We start from the raw sequence: 14,071 nt of genomic DNA, 5'->3' as shown, positions 1-14,071 counted from the left end.
AGTCTGTCTCGAAAAGCGCATTGCCCTGAAAAAAAATTGTGTCACATACTTGTTCGGGTGTTCTGAAGAGGCATCCTGCAAATCAACAACATTAGGGAAAAGATAATGCGTATAACGCCCAAACTCTCAATCAATCTGGCCTGCCACAGGGCAACACCATGCTGTCTTATCTCCTTTATTTTCTCCGAAGTCAACTCACCTGACTTCTTAGCAACATAATGCTGTTGCCTCCAAGACATAATCAAGTCTATCGGTTTCATGCCTGTGATCACCAAGATCACCTCCCATGAAATTGTATGGTAACCAACCATTATCATTACCAATATATGGCATTGAGTCCATAACAAAATATCCCGATAGCTTTTAAATGTTAGCTTATCTGCCCAAACAGGCGCCGCATACAGCATATTTGGCTCACAGACACCCTTACAAAAGATACTCAGTCTTAAAATTAAGACCCCAATCAGGATTGACCGCATGTTGAATTCCGAAGAAGGCATTACAGGCCTTCCTTGCAACGTATTGAAGGTGCTTCTTAAACTACAATTTCACATCAAGAAACACCCCAAGGTACTTTTGAAACTGAACATATCTAACAGGTTGGCCTGATAATATGCAGATTCGCCACCTCACAGCCAAATGGCCCTTGAGAAGCATCATCATGGTCTTCTCCAGGCTAAAAGTCATCTTATGTTGATGACCCGATAGCTCGAGTATCCTGCATGCTTGAGTGGCTCGGAATTCAACGCCCCTCTGCGAACCTTTTTTGGCAGCAGGAGTTCATCGAATATTTCTAACATATCAGATGCATTTTTAAAAAAATGATTATATTCTTTTATCTCTAGTTGCTTTATTGTCTATTATTCCTTCAAGAACAGTAACCGATTCAGAAAAAAGGGCATCTAAAACCACCAAATAATATTTGTGATTGTGCATAACATATTTTACATAATGTGACTGAATTTAATAATTTGTCAAAGTAACCTTTACAGTCATCTACTAAAATACTATTATCAGTTAAACGTTTTCTTTTTAAAATTGTGGACCAGTATTAAAAACATCACCTTAATCACTAACTTGTTAAGACAGTTTGTATAGTCTTCCCTGTAAGACAGTTTGTATAGTCTTCCCTGTAAGACAGTTTGTATAGTCTTCCCTGCATTTTTTCTTGTTTTCCTTGCATATTTCTCATAATGACCGTACTCTCCAAATATTACTTTTTATCACAGCAGAGTTAGTTCTTCTGTACATCATAATTAGAAAAAATACTCTTCAACTTAACAAAATAATGTTCCGATATAAAAATTTCAAAAAGAAAAACTCATCACGGTTTTCTAAAAAGCATCTACATTCTAATTGTACAACTTATCCTTTCTCTCATTTACTGAGCCGCAGTACTTATATAATCAAAAAAATATACCGCGTTAAAGTTCTTCTTAGGTTCACAATGAAACAAGATCAGCTACATTTGAAAATTTTCACATTTTGTCATTAATTTTAATATATATACCCTTTTTTTCTTTTTAACCTTTTTCTCCCTAGAGTTTGTATCTATTCCCATTTCAGCTTCAGTTTTGTATATTTCTACAAGTTCTTCATATTTTTCATCCACAATAAGTACACTTTGATACAACTTACTTCTTTATCCAGCATTTCTACATCAACTAACAATCTTTCTTTTCAAACTTCTTCAGGAGATTTTCACCTTCCACCTCAGTAATACATAATACACCAAATTATTTTGTCACTGTATGGAATCTAGGACTTACTGCTACTTTTAACCACCTGCTTTAACTCAACATTTTTCTCAGTTAAACAGTCTGTTTGTTATTCTAATCTTCCATAAAAATACCAATATTAGTAATTCAAATATTGATTAATCTCTTTTAACAATTTCCTCCACATCAGGCTTAATCTCATTTTTTCAATTTCTCAAAAACTAGCAACATGACTTCTACATCTAATGACTTAATGCAAAATTTATATATACAATATTAAATACAAATTTATATTATTACTCCATAAGTAAAGCTGTTTTTAGAAACAACTGATCGATCGATCCTAAATTCAGTCATTTAAACAGATTATAATTAATTTAAATTATATTAGCAACTTAATTTTAAATTGTTTATAATATAATCAATTACACACCACAATTGTAATCAGAGCAGTCACTACTCAATAACCTCAAAATACACTACACAGAAAGAAATTAGATAAAATTTCTATATCTCAATAGATTATTTAAAACACACAAGAATAACCAAGATTTATGACACAACAGGAAATGCCATGAGGGCTACCATAGCATAAAAAAGTAGGAAGGTCCTAATTAGATAAGTTGTAATAATAGAATCGTGTAAGCAGTAAAATATTAAAACAATAACTAAAATTATAAGAACTTTGAAAGGATTGTGTCGCATTAGCATATAAATTACAAGTCTTATAGTATTTAAATTTAGGTCTCTATTTTATTAAAGGTCTACGACTAAATGTTGTATTTCCTCACCCACTTAACTATGTAAGTACTAAACTTAACTATGAAAGTACTAAATAGCACTCAATTTTATTATGAAAGACAGTCAGAAAATAAACTTGTAGCGATACGTAAAAATATAATATATTATTACATTTAATTTAATAAGTTGACACCGAAACTGACTTTTGAATGTAAATAACATAAAATTGTACTCTACAAGAAAAAGTACACGTCCTCTAAAGCCAGCTAGAATTCTTAAAATTACAAGACGTGTTACGTGAGTGTACAAAACCTGTTTTTGGGTTATGATCGATCACACTTAATTTTGACAATAACTGACATTAAAGAAAAATAATTAAAACCAAATAGCCTCAACCAATACATAAATTCCACAGGATTATTTTGAACCTGAATTGAATCAATTCCAAGAACCTACTCAAACAAAAAAATACAAAGCAAACAAAACCACCTTATTTTAATCCACGGAGTGCTCCCAATGATAATGTGCAACAGTATATTCACATCATAAAATACAGATGGCAACAAGAAATCACTAAACAAAATTTAATAGCACTACCATTTCATGGAATGATTTACAAACTTAATGTCAGACCACCTATTACTGTCTGCTATGGCAACTGACAGCAATAAAACAGATACAAAATTATCATTTTACCTTTATCTCAGTTATAATCAAAAATGTGATAAAAATCAGTGCAAATAATTAAGCAAAGTCGAAGACCTGACTGAGCCAGTGGTTCATTGATATTATTCCTGACCACCAATCTGTTGTCAGGTAATGATTAGTAACACACACAGACTTGGAAATCCACAGATGTAATGAACTGAAAGTAGACACATAGTTGCACAAGCAAGAGAAACAACTCCTACAAACACCAAATTAAGAAAGATGCATTAAATAATTAGAGCCTGCTACAATATAATACAAATCCATAAAAAAGAAAAGTAACAAAAAAAATCAATAATGAAAATGGTCTAAGAACCAGAAAGTGTCTCTCAATTGGTAAGTTCTGTCTTATTACACCATTGGTGTTTATTTGATACTGATAAAAAAATACTGAATAGATACTTGAATTATTTAAAAAATTAGAGAGTAAAGTAAATACTTGTTTTGTAATTTTTCAATAAATTTTCAAGATAATAGAAAAATTAAAATTTTAACATTGACAAACTTGTCTTAGGGAAGCGGAAATTTATTAATTCTTTTAGTAATCCTTTGTTTTTCATTTATTCTTTAACTATCCATTTTTTCACAAAATAGCTAACTAGAAAAAAAATCTTTTCAAATAAGTCAACGCTTGAAAACTGAAATCCCCAAAGAACAAATCCCCTTATTAATTTTCAAAATTCTTTTTAATCAAGATTTTACTGTTTTTCTTTAATTTAACTGGCACTTAAACACTAACTGTTCTATTAAACTATTATTGCACTTAACTGTTCTATTGTAACACTTTCTAACATGTATATGGGACTTCCTTTGAAAACATTTGCTATATACAGAGTAGTTACATGAGTTTTCCTAGATTTATCTAAGGATTAATCAGACACATTTAAAAAAAAAACCATTAATGCTTAAAACGAAAATGATTAATTTTAAAAAATACAGAGGTGGTTAAAAAAAAAAGTAAATTAGGTTTTTATACAGCCCTAAGCAAGAACCAAAGTAAAAAAAAATGATAATTTTCTTCTATCCCTGAGAAGCTTTATACCACACAAATACAGCTTGACACAAAGTAATACTATAAGTCAGTATTGAGAGAGAAGCTTGTAAAATAAACAATCTCATTTTTAAGTCAATGTTATCATACATTACCCTTATCTGAACACTGACTTTATTCAGTTTTATTAAAATATTATCAAAAGAATGCTTTCCGATTCATAATGTAGCCTAGTCAAACCTAAAAGTTTAGATAACCTAACAGAATCAAATTAAATAAATTTTTGATAAATACCTACCTACCAAATGAAAAATCAATCACAAAAAATTCATTAAGGGTCAATTAGTTAAACAGAATATTTTTTATAGGTTGCAGAGTCACTATTAGAATGAGATTCCTTTTATGTTAGCATTTAAGTTTACAAATGGATCACAGAAGTGCAGTTAGATTTGTGTAATATTAGAAAACAAAGAAACCAGCTACTTATTTGAAATAATTAAGAGAAAATGGCAAAGAATATTTACTGAGAACAACTACCTCTGAGTGACATTAAGTGGTTCAAAGAAACAATAAGGGCTGGTAGAGGATAATTAACAAAAAGACTGTCCTTTAACTTTCTGAACACAAAAATTGGCATAATTGATTCAAAACGTTTTGATTGAAGATTAAGATTTGAGGGTTTAGATTCTAGAAATAGATAAAAATTGAATAATTTAAAAATAGGAAGGATTATAGACGGTACTTAAGATTTTAGTGAAACATTTGAAAAGAAGTGGGCATATTTTCTTTAACACATCATTTATTAACACACTTATAAAAACAATAACAAGCCGCATTGTTTGCTAAACTCCTTAAATGGTTAATGACAATAGAAATCCTTTAGATCGGGATAAAATTTGATGATTCTTTTATTGCTGTTCCCTCACTTCTGGCAAAATAAGATATCTTCCTGTGTGATCTCATCCACTTCAGGTCACCAGACCTAGGATTGGCTGACATTTTTGTTTCATTTTCCAAAATAAGAACAACACTGAAAGAGATGAAATTCATGGATGTCTCATTGATCCAGGAAACTACGACAAGTGAATCGAGGGCAATTTTGAGGAATATAATTTCTCAGGCATTCAATTTACTGTATCAGTCAATATAAACCATTTTTCAGAGGAAGACAACGATTATATTGAATGAGGGTAACAATAAATATTTATTATTTATTGTATGTGAGTTTAATGACCTCAGATCAGGAACTTAAATATCATGCTATACATTGTAAAGAGAGTTGCCGCATATTTTTTGATGTTATATATCTCATGCTGCAGGCTACTGAATACATAGTATATTATTAGTTATCATTTTTATTTCTGTATATCTGATTTAGAAGACAGTAAATTTGGTAACTTTAAAAATAAATTTAAATGGACATCATCCAAAACTGTATGAAAGAAATATGTTACAAGTAATAAAAACCACTTTACGATTGTAAAATCCCAAATTATTACTTAAAATACTTCTAGGGTTGATATATGTTGTGATGTCAATGGATATTAAGTGAAGAATTTAATAAATAATGCATTCATGTGCGTGTGTGCGTGCGCATGTGTTGCAACATATTTTAAATGATTTTCATACAATTTTAACAACTGTAAAAAGAATATGTTTATCTTGAATTACAAGGGACATTCAATAATTAAAGAGGCAATTTGAAGTAGAAATAAGACAGTTTGTAGGAGTTTTATACTTTCATGACTTTAGGTTGGCATCACTGGGATGAGTTGAGAACAGCTGACGGATAAAAATTGTTTTGTTTATAACCTCAATATTGCAATTTAACAATGGCATGTCCGCCTGAAGTTTCCACATTAATTGAACAAAGTTCAGCGATCCGGTTTTTGCTTCCTGAAGGTGAAAAACCAGCTAAAATCTTTTCTTGAATGATTTTACAGCATGGTGAAAGTTGTATGAACTGTGGAAATTTTTATTAGTGGGTAGGACACTTCAAATATTCGTGAAGACCGACGTAATACAATTGAACATACAGTAAAAACAGTTGCACTAAGTGTTGTCACAGTTCATAACATTATCAGTAACAAGCTCAAGTACAGCAAAACAAGTGCAAGGTGGATGCCGAAAGAGTTATCGCAACAACACAAGGAAACAAGACTCAAAGTGTGTACAGACGTGAAAAAACACTATGAAAGGAATGGTGACACTCTTCTAAACAAGATTTTAACATGTGATGAAACTTGGGTTCACTATTTTGAACCAGAGTCCAAAACACAAAGCATGGAATAGAAGCACACCAGCTCACCTGCAAAAGAAATTCAGAACGAGAGCATCAGCGGGAAAAGTCATGTTGACTGTCTTTTGGGATGCCCAAGGTGTTGCCTTTTGTGATTATTTGGAAAATCAGCATACAATAAACAGTATCTACTACTCAGACTTGCTAATGAAAAAAGTAAAGCCAGAAAAGAGAGAAAAGCGTTGCAGATCTCAAAGAAAAGGTGTGATATTGCTGCATAACAATGCTCACCCTCGCACCGCCCAGTTGACCTAAGAAACCATTAGAAAAATGGGTTGGGAGATACTACCAAACCTCCCTACAGTCCAGATTTGGCTCCAGTCCAAATTTGGATTTTCATTTGTTTGGTCCACTGAAGGATGCAGCATTATGTGGAAAAAAGTTGCAGCATTATGTGGAAAAGATGCAGCATTATGTGGAAAAAAAAGCAACAAAGAGGTCAAAAAATTTGTGAGAAAGTGGCTTAAACAACAAGACAAAGACTTCTTTGCATCACGTATAAAAAGACTAGTTCATCATGAGAGAAGAGTATTAATATTGGCGGGAATTATGTTGAGAAAAGTCTCATTTTGTAAAATGAGACTCATTTTTCTTCATAAATTTGTCTCTTTAATTATTGAATGTTCCTCATACATCAAGGCATCATTTAAAGACCTTTTATATAATACAATCATTCCAAGGAAATTGAAGATAGCCATCGGAAATCACTTAAGAATCAGTAAGCAGTTACAATCTTCATTAAGCCAAAGATATTGTTTCCCATAAAGATGCAAATAGTGAAATTCATAACATATTCGACCCTAAAGGTGCCCCCTTTACTTTTATCACCACATGGACTGATTAAACAGAAAAAATAATTCAAATAAAAAGCTACTCTTGACTGGTGTTTCTAATTTATAATCCTCAGAAACGATACATGTATGAAAGTTATAAGAAATACTGGGAAAGTAATTTTGATGGTAATTAATCACTATTGTTTATTATTATTTGCTACGGTTAGCCGCAGTTAATTAAAAAAAAGGGAATTAAATAAATGAATAATTACTTCACTGACACTCAGCACAAATAACAACATTGTAAAACATGATGACGCTCGGCAACCGTTTATAAAAATCGTTCTTAAAATCTAAAATTCTTCATAGAGCCATTTTGACTGTTGAACAATTACAAACATAGTAAACACTAAGGAAAAAATATATATTAATGAAAATAAGTAAATTAATATTTTTTTCATAATAAAAAGCATTAAGTAGGTTTATAAAATATCAATCGAAAAAATAGAATACAGACCAACAAGAAAAATTCTCTAAAAACTTTAAAAACCAAATACTCTTATATAGATAAAAATTTATCTCAAGAAAAATAGATATCGTAAACTTCCTTAACATTTTAGGGGCAAACACTTATTTTCTACACTTAGCCACGCTGACATTAATGTTGTGATTTCTTATTTACACACAAAATATTTTTTTACAAGGGATCTCTCTAAAGTAAAGAAATTTCTCTCCCTAAGGTTGGTGAATCTGTGTCGTTCATGACCACGCTAGTAATGTACACACTGCGTTGTAGTATCTTTGACTACATGCGAGTTATTATGTTATAAAGTGAATAGGAAAATAGTCGGTTTTCGCCGACTGTGAAATACGTGGAGTCATACGTTTTTTAAACCATCAGAACGTTAAGCCGATTGAAATTCATAGTCGGTTGGTTGCTGGCTACGAAGATAATGTAATGAATGAAAGAAACGTCCAAAAAGGGTGTGAAAGGTTTAGAAATAACAGAATTAATGTGCACGACGAAGAACGTTCGGGAAGGCCCTCGACAATCACCGAGGACTTGTTGAAACCCATCGATGATGAATCCAGAAAAGATCGTCGCTCAACTATTGCCGATCTGGCCCTTCTTTTTCCTGATGTTTCAAGAACCGTCATCGGTCGCATCGTTCATGACCATTTAATTTTCAGAAAGGTTTGTGCACGTTGAGATCCGCACGTCTTAACGGAACGTCACAAAAAAATCCGAATGAGATCTGCTTTGGAATTTTTGATGTGCTACAGAGAAAAACGGTGACGAGTTCCTTAATTCAATTATTACCGGCGATGAAACATGGATTTCGTATACAAGAGAAAACGGCGGTCAAGTGAATGGCATCGTCCTCGATTACCAACCAAACCAACAAAGGTTAAGCCACACCATTTGGACGCAAACTGATGGCCTCAATCTTACGGGTTGGCTTGGCATGCTCCTGATTGATTTTACGTCACGTGGAACGACTACTATAAAAGCTGAATCCTACTGCGAAACTCTACGTCAGTTACGGCGCGCCATTCATAATCGGCGACGTGGACGAGAGACCGACGGCGTCGTCCTGATGCACAATATTGCACGACCACACTTTGCGCATCCGATAGGTGATTTACTGAGACCATTTGGATGGGAAATTTACGATCATCCCGCGGTCGAATTTAGCTCCTACCGATTACCAAAAAATTTTTTTGAGTAGTAAGCAATTTGCGGATGACGATGGACTTAAAAATGGTGCTAATCAGCGGCTAAATGGACTGGCGGCAGAATATGACGAGGGTATATTGAAGCTGGTGTATCGCTACGATAAATGTCGCAATTCAATTGACGATTATGTAGAAAAGTAGTATAAACTACGTACTTAAAAAGATATAAAAAGTATTTATGAAGTTTTCAGAATAAATATTTTTACAATAAAACTGTCTTTACTTTAGAGATAACCTCTCGTACCTTGTTACTATTATGTAGAGAATAGTTTTCTCCATTCCTGCTTCTCAATTATTTTGAAGTTAATTTTTTGTCTCTTTGTGCAACGTCAACGGTCTTTCTAGTAAAACTATTTAAAAATTCAGCTTATATCTTTAATAAAACCAATGTGTTATCACCAAATAATATCGATATTAATAACACAAAAATGAGAAGAATGTTAGCGCTATTAATTGCAAACGTAACTGTTATATCAGCACACGAGAAACAAATTTAAGATAGATAAATCTTTTCTATCTAACACATTTACTTACAAGTAAAAGAAATACTTATGTAGCGATTGCACCGTAAGGAATCTATTAATAATCATAATACAAAATCTACAATACAGAACATTTGAAAAAATAAAAAAACAATTAACTACTGACATGCACCAGCAACATATGAATGAAATACAAAAGTAAGTATACACAGACGGATAAAAACGTACATTTTAATAAAATAATAGGTAAAACAATAATATACCAATCGTTCAACAAAAACCTGGTAGTAAAATTAAGTAGTAAAATATATATTATATTTATATAATTAAATCCACATTAATTTTATTCAACAAAAAAATAAAATAAGAGTGTACACGATTACAGTACAACAATTTCATAGCATTGATAACTTATCAACTTCCTTATATATATATATATATATATATATATATATATATATATATATATATATATATAAGAAAACATTATATGTTTATAATAAATCAATTATTATTGAAGCACATTATTATCAATTTAGATAAAATAATAAATGATTATTATAATTAATAAACAGTTTTCAATGTAGCAAAAAGAAATTATTTTCATGAAAGAAATTAACCTTTTATGGAACTATCGCTTTTTAAAGTACATTTTTCAGAACACTTCTCAATACAGTGTATCGAGAAGCATCCAAAATCTTATTTTATTTTATTAAATATAAACAGTCTTTGAGCCATTTCATTATTAAGTATGCAGCATTTTTTTACTAATTTTTGCCCTCTCCTCCTTTTAAGCAAACACCAAATAATATGTCTATACTACATTATTACTTTCCTAGCATCGTAGCTCTAGAACTAAATTGCAAGAAGCAAAGTACGGTAATCATTCCAATATGGAGTACGGGTTATTTTGAATTTCTTGACATTCGTTACCCAGACCCCCCCCCCCCCCCAAAAGGCAGGGGAGTAATGTTCAAAAGTAACACATCTAAAATTGAAAGCTTATAACATTTGACTGGATAAAGTAACTGATGGAATTTTTTTTAGACTCGTGCATACAGAGCAATTTTTGAGAGTGTTGCAGTCTGCTGCCTACACATAGTAAGCTTAAATTATCCAGAAAAGGATCGACTGAAATAAGTTTACTATGTTTAGAAATAGTTTGATTATTTTTAAGATTATTTAATTTGTCATTAAAATGCATGTTGTGATTGTTGAAAAAAAAGGGTAAGAGTGTGGTTTAGTTTGAGAAGTTAAAGGACCAGAAATTCGTTCTGATTGTCTTGATTTGGCATTATGAATAAATCTGAAACAAAAACTAAAAGTGCAAATTATAGTATGTAGTGATGAAAATCATTTTCTGTAATCGAATACAATAGTAGATACAAATGATGTCACAGTATGTTTGCATTTTTCTATTAGACATTCAGCACTTGTATTACAGTTATTAAAGGTAATATTAATATCTTTCAGCCAGTGGGCAGAAGTTTGCGATAACCAATGAGGACCATGCCATCTCAAGTAATACCTTCCCAACCATTTTCTATTTGCAAAGTTGACTACGGCAGTTCAATTATGATTCATCTTGGCAGGCAGAGGTCTAAAATATTAAGTAAAGCATACATAGCACTTTTTATATATCTCACCACTAAAGTATTCATTTAGAATTAGTTTCTGATCTCACCTCACAGTCTTTTATAGCAGAACTTAAGACTCATTTATTTCACATAGAGGTATTCCCACTCAAGTATTTTTTTATAATAGTTCCAATCTACATTCTGCCAAAAATATACTTTATAATTTGTATCAATTTTTAAATTCAGAAAACTTAAAGTCTGACATTGGAGCATTTACTACAAGTTATTACTTGATCTTTCACTCCTCCCACTTCACCCCATTTTGGTGGTTTATGGGAAAGTGCAATCAAGATCATTAAATATAATATGCGTCATGCAGTAGAACAAATCATCCTTAATTTTGAGGAATTATATACAATTTTAACACAAATTGAAGCCTGTCTCAATTCACATCCTATTTTCCCTATTTCTAATAGGCCACTATCACCTTGACACTTTCTTACTGGATGTCTACTCACTTCCTTACCTGATCTCGATTACCAAGAAATAAAAATTAATCGATTAGGTTGCTAGAAACTACTCCAAAAATTTGTACTATCTATCTAGAGACGATGGTCAAAGGACTATTTAAATTATTTACAACAACACAATAAATTATGTTTTCAATCATGTAATCTTTGTATTGGGAATTTAGTATTAGTTACCAGTGAAAATTCTCCACCCATGCATTGGAAACATGGAATTATCACCGACGTATATCCAGGCTCTAACAATCTTGTAAGAGTTGTTGATTTGTAAACAGCTAACGGTCTATTAAGAAGACCTATTCGTAAATTATGCCTGTTACCAAGCACAACTGATTAATTCAAACAATATATTTACTTGTTTGTAATATTTTTTATCAATTAAAGTATTTCATACATTTGTTTCATTTGATTGTATTTTTATAAAATGTCTGTGAACATGTTTATAATTCCATATTGTATTAGTTTAATTATGATTATATAAAACGAAAATTTTTCACTTGTATTATTACTTTATCAATGTTATTGTCCATAGATACAACTAAACTTACTGTTATTTTTTCAAATATTTATTATAAATTGTACTTTTTGTTTAACTCATTTATAATTGTAAAAAATCATTAGTTTTTAAAAAAGACATAAATACTAGTGTTATAGTTAATGAATTATTTCCAAGCAATTATTAATAGTACATATCTACCTACTAAACAGATTGGAACAGTAGTCAATATTGAAAGTAAAATAATCCACCCAATAAATGGTGTAACAACAATAAATTTTTTACGACACATTCAAATACCAGTAGTGATATTATTATAAATGTGTGTAACTGGATTCATTTAGCACTGAAGCAAGCCAACCTAAATCTAAACAAAACTCATACCAAATACAAAAATCATAAAAATATTTAAATTCAAATTGTCACAAAAGAATATATAGAACATAATTTAATCCACAAAATGAAATACTGAAAGTTATATTCTCGCTATATGACGTTAGTTTTGCATTTATAACTCATTACTGAAATATAAAAACTGAAATTTTATATTAACTAATATCCATCCACCCGTCGGTTCACTCAAATACACGTATAGCCTAACCAAAACAGATAGTAATCTATTGTTAAACAAAGTACAGACTAGCATTAAGACAAAAACAAGGAATACAATACAGTTGTGTTGTATTTAAAAAAGTTAGAAACGAAATGAAGGTACAACAGAATGTATTAACTACGCATTAAAAAACCACATTGTAACAGCTAGTCAGTCAAAACATTAAAAACCCGATAAACATCCATCAAGCAATGCGTAACCATAATACATATTAAAATAAATCAATACCTTCAATAGTTTTAAGCATCAAATAACATTTTAAGTTAACGAAAACAATACATTCAATTACTTCAAAATAAAGCAAACTAGAACCTTCTTATACAATCGTCAGCAGCGTTCTAACGTAAATGAAGAAAGCCGCACAGAGTAGTAAACTGCGTTGCGTAGACCCTTTTTCACATTTATTAACTAAATCAACACGCCAGGTAACAAAACACAACATGCTCACTTTCACAACGCAAATAACCACAAATTACCATTGTATTTTCCAATGCCTTCTTTATTGCTTGTGAAGAATCTTAAACAATTTTTGGCGCCCTGTGTTGTTAGCGTTCTACTGATCCATACTTTAAGTGTTTACATACTAAGCAAGGTTGTAGTAAATTAGAACAGTAAATAAATACTTGAAACATATAGATATTATATTAGTGCTCCATCGTAAAACTACTGTTAATAAGGTTACTCTAATAAAAAAAACAACTGACATATGAAATAAAGCATAAGTGATTTATAACAATCGGGTTATACTTCATTTGAACGAAAAATTTATCTTGCAACCAATTTGGATGTAGTTGCAATTTTGATATTCAGCTAGTTCGCTCAACAGTATTCATGACATAATTATTTTTTAAATTATAATTTTAACTGTTTTCAATACAATGCCCCAACAATTAATTGTTACTACTACGATGTAATAAATGGCCACTCATCAAGAGCTTGTAATGATTCGGCTCTTGAAGAGTTATATTAATGTAGAAAAAATTGTTAACGTACAACATTTTTTAATTATCATGGATACCGAAATTCATGCTAATTAGATAGTTACTCGAAATTAATCTGGTTCTGGAATAGACAGTTAAAAAAAATTCTTTAGAAATTTCGTTACATTCCCAATTCCCATGGAAATCTATCTATTGGTTCAATGCAACTATCACTAATTTAGCCTCCGACGAAATTAAATTTTAATTGTGTTTATTATAAAAATAATGTATATCAAGTAACAAAACTACGGGGTTTCTTTTGCAACTCGTGTAATCCGTTCGATTTATTTCCGTACCAATAAAAAAATGATATAGTTATTCTGGAGATACTAAGAAACCAGGAATCAAAATAGTAGATTACAATAGATCGTATTATGTTACCAACGGCAGAAATTTCATATTCTATAAGAACACACAAAGTTTCTCCCT

The 14,071-nt window shown here is 31.0% G+C and overlaps 1 protein-coding gene across 4 annotated transcripts in view; it reads right to left on the bottom strand.

Moving 5' to 3' along the window:
* The window catches only part of LOC142328183 (uncharacterized), a 165,101-nt gene extending 151,961 nt beyond the window's left edge, over positions 1-13,140 (bottom strand). For all 4 annotated transcript variants that reach the window (XM_075371744.1, XM_075371746.1, XM_075371747.1 and 1 more), the window contains exon 1: positions 12,891-13,140. The gene's annotated coding sequence lies outside the window, so the exon portion shown is untranslated. The remainder of the gene's footprint in view (positions 1-12,890) is intronic.
* Between the last annotated feature and the right edge of the window lie 931 nt (positions 13,141-14,071).

This window comes from Lycorma delicatula, chromosome 7 (genome assembly GCF_047948215.1).
Source record: "Lycorma delicatula isolate Av1 chromosome 7, ASM4794821v1, whole genome shotgun sequence".
NCBI lineage: Eukaryota > Metazoa > Arthropoda > Insecta > Hemiptera > Fulgoridae > Lycorma > Lycorma delicatula.
This window is presented reverse-complemented; position numbering and strand designations above follow the sequence as displayed.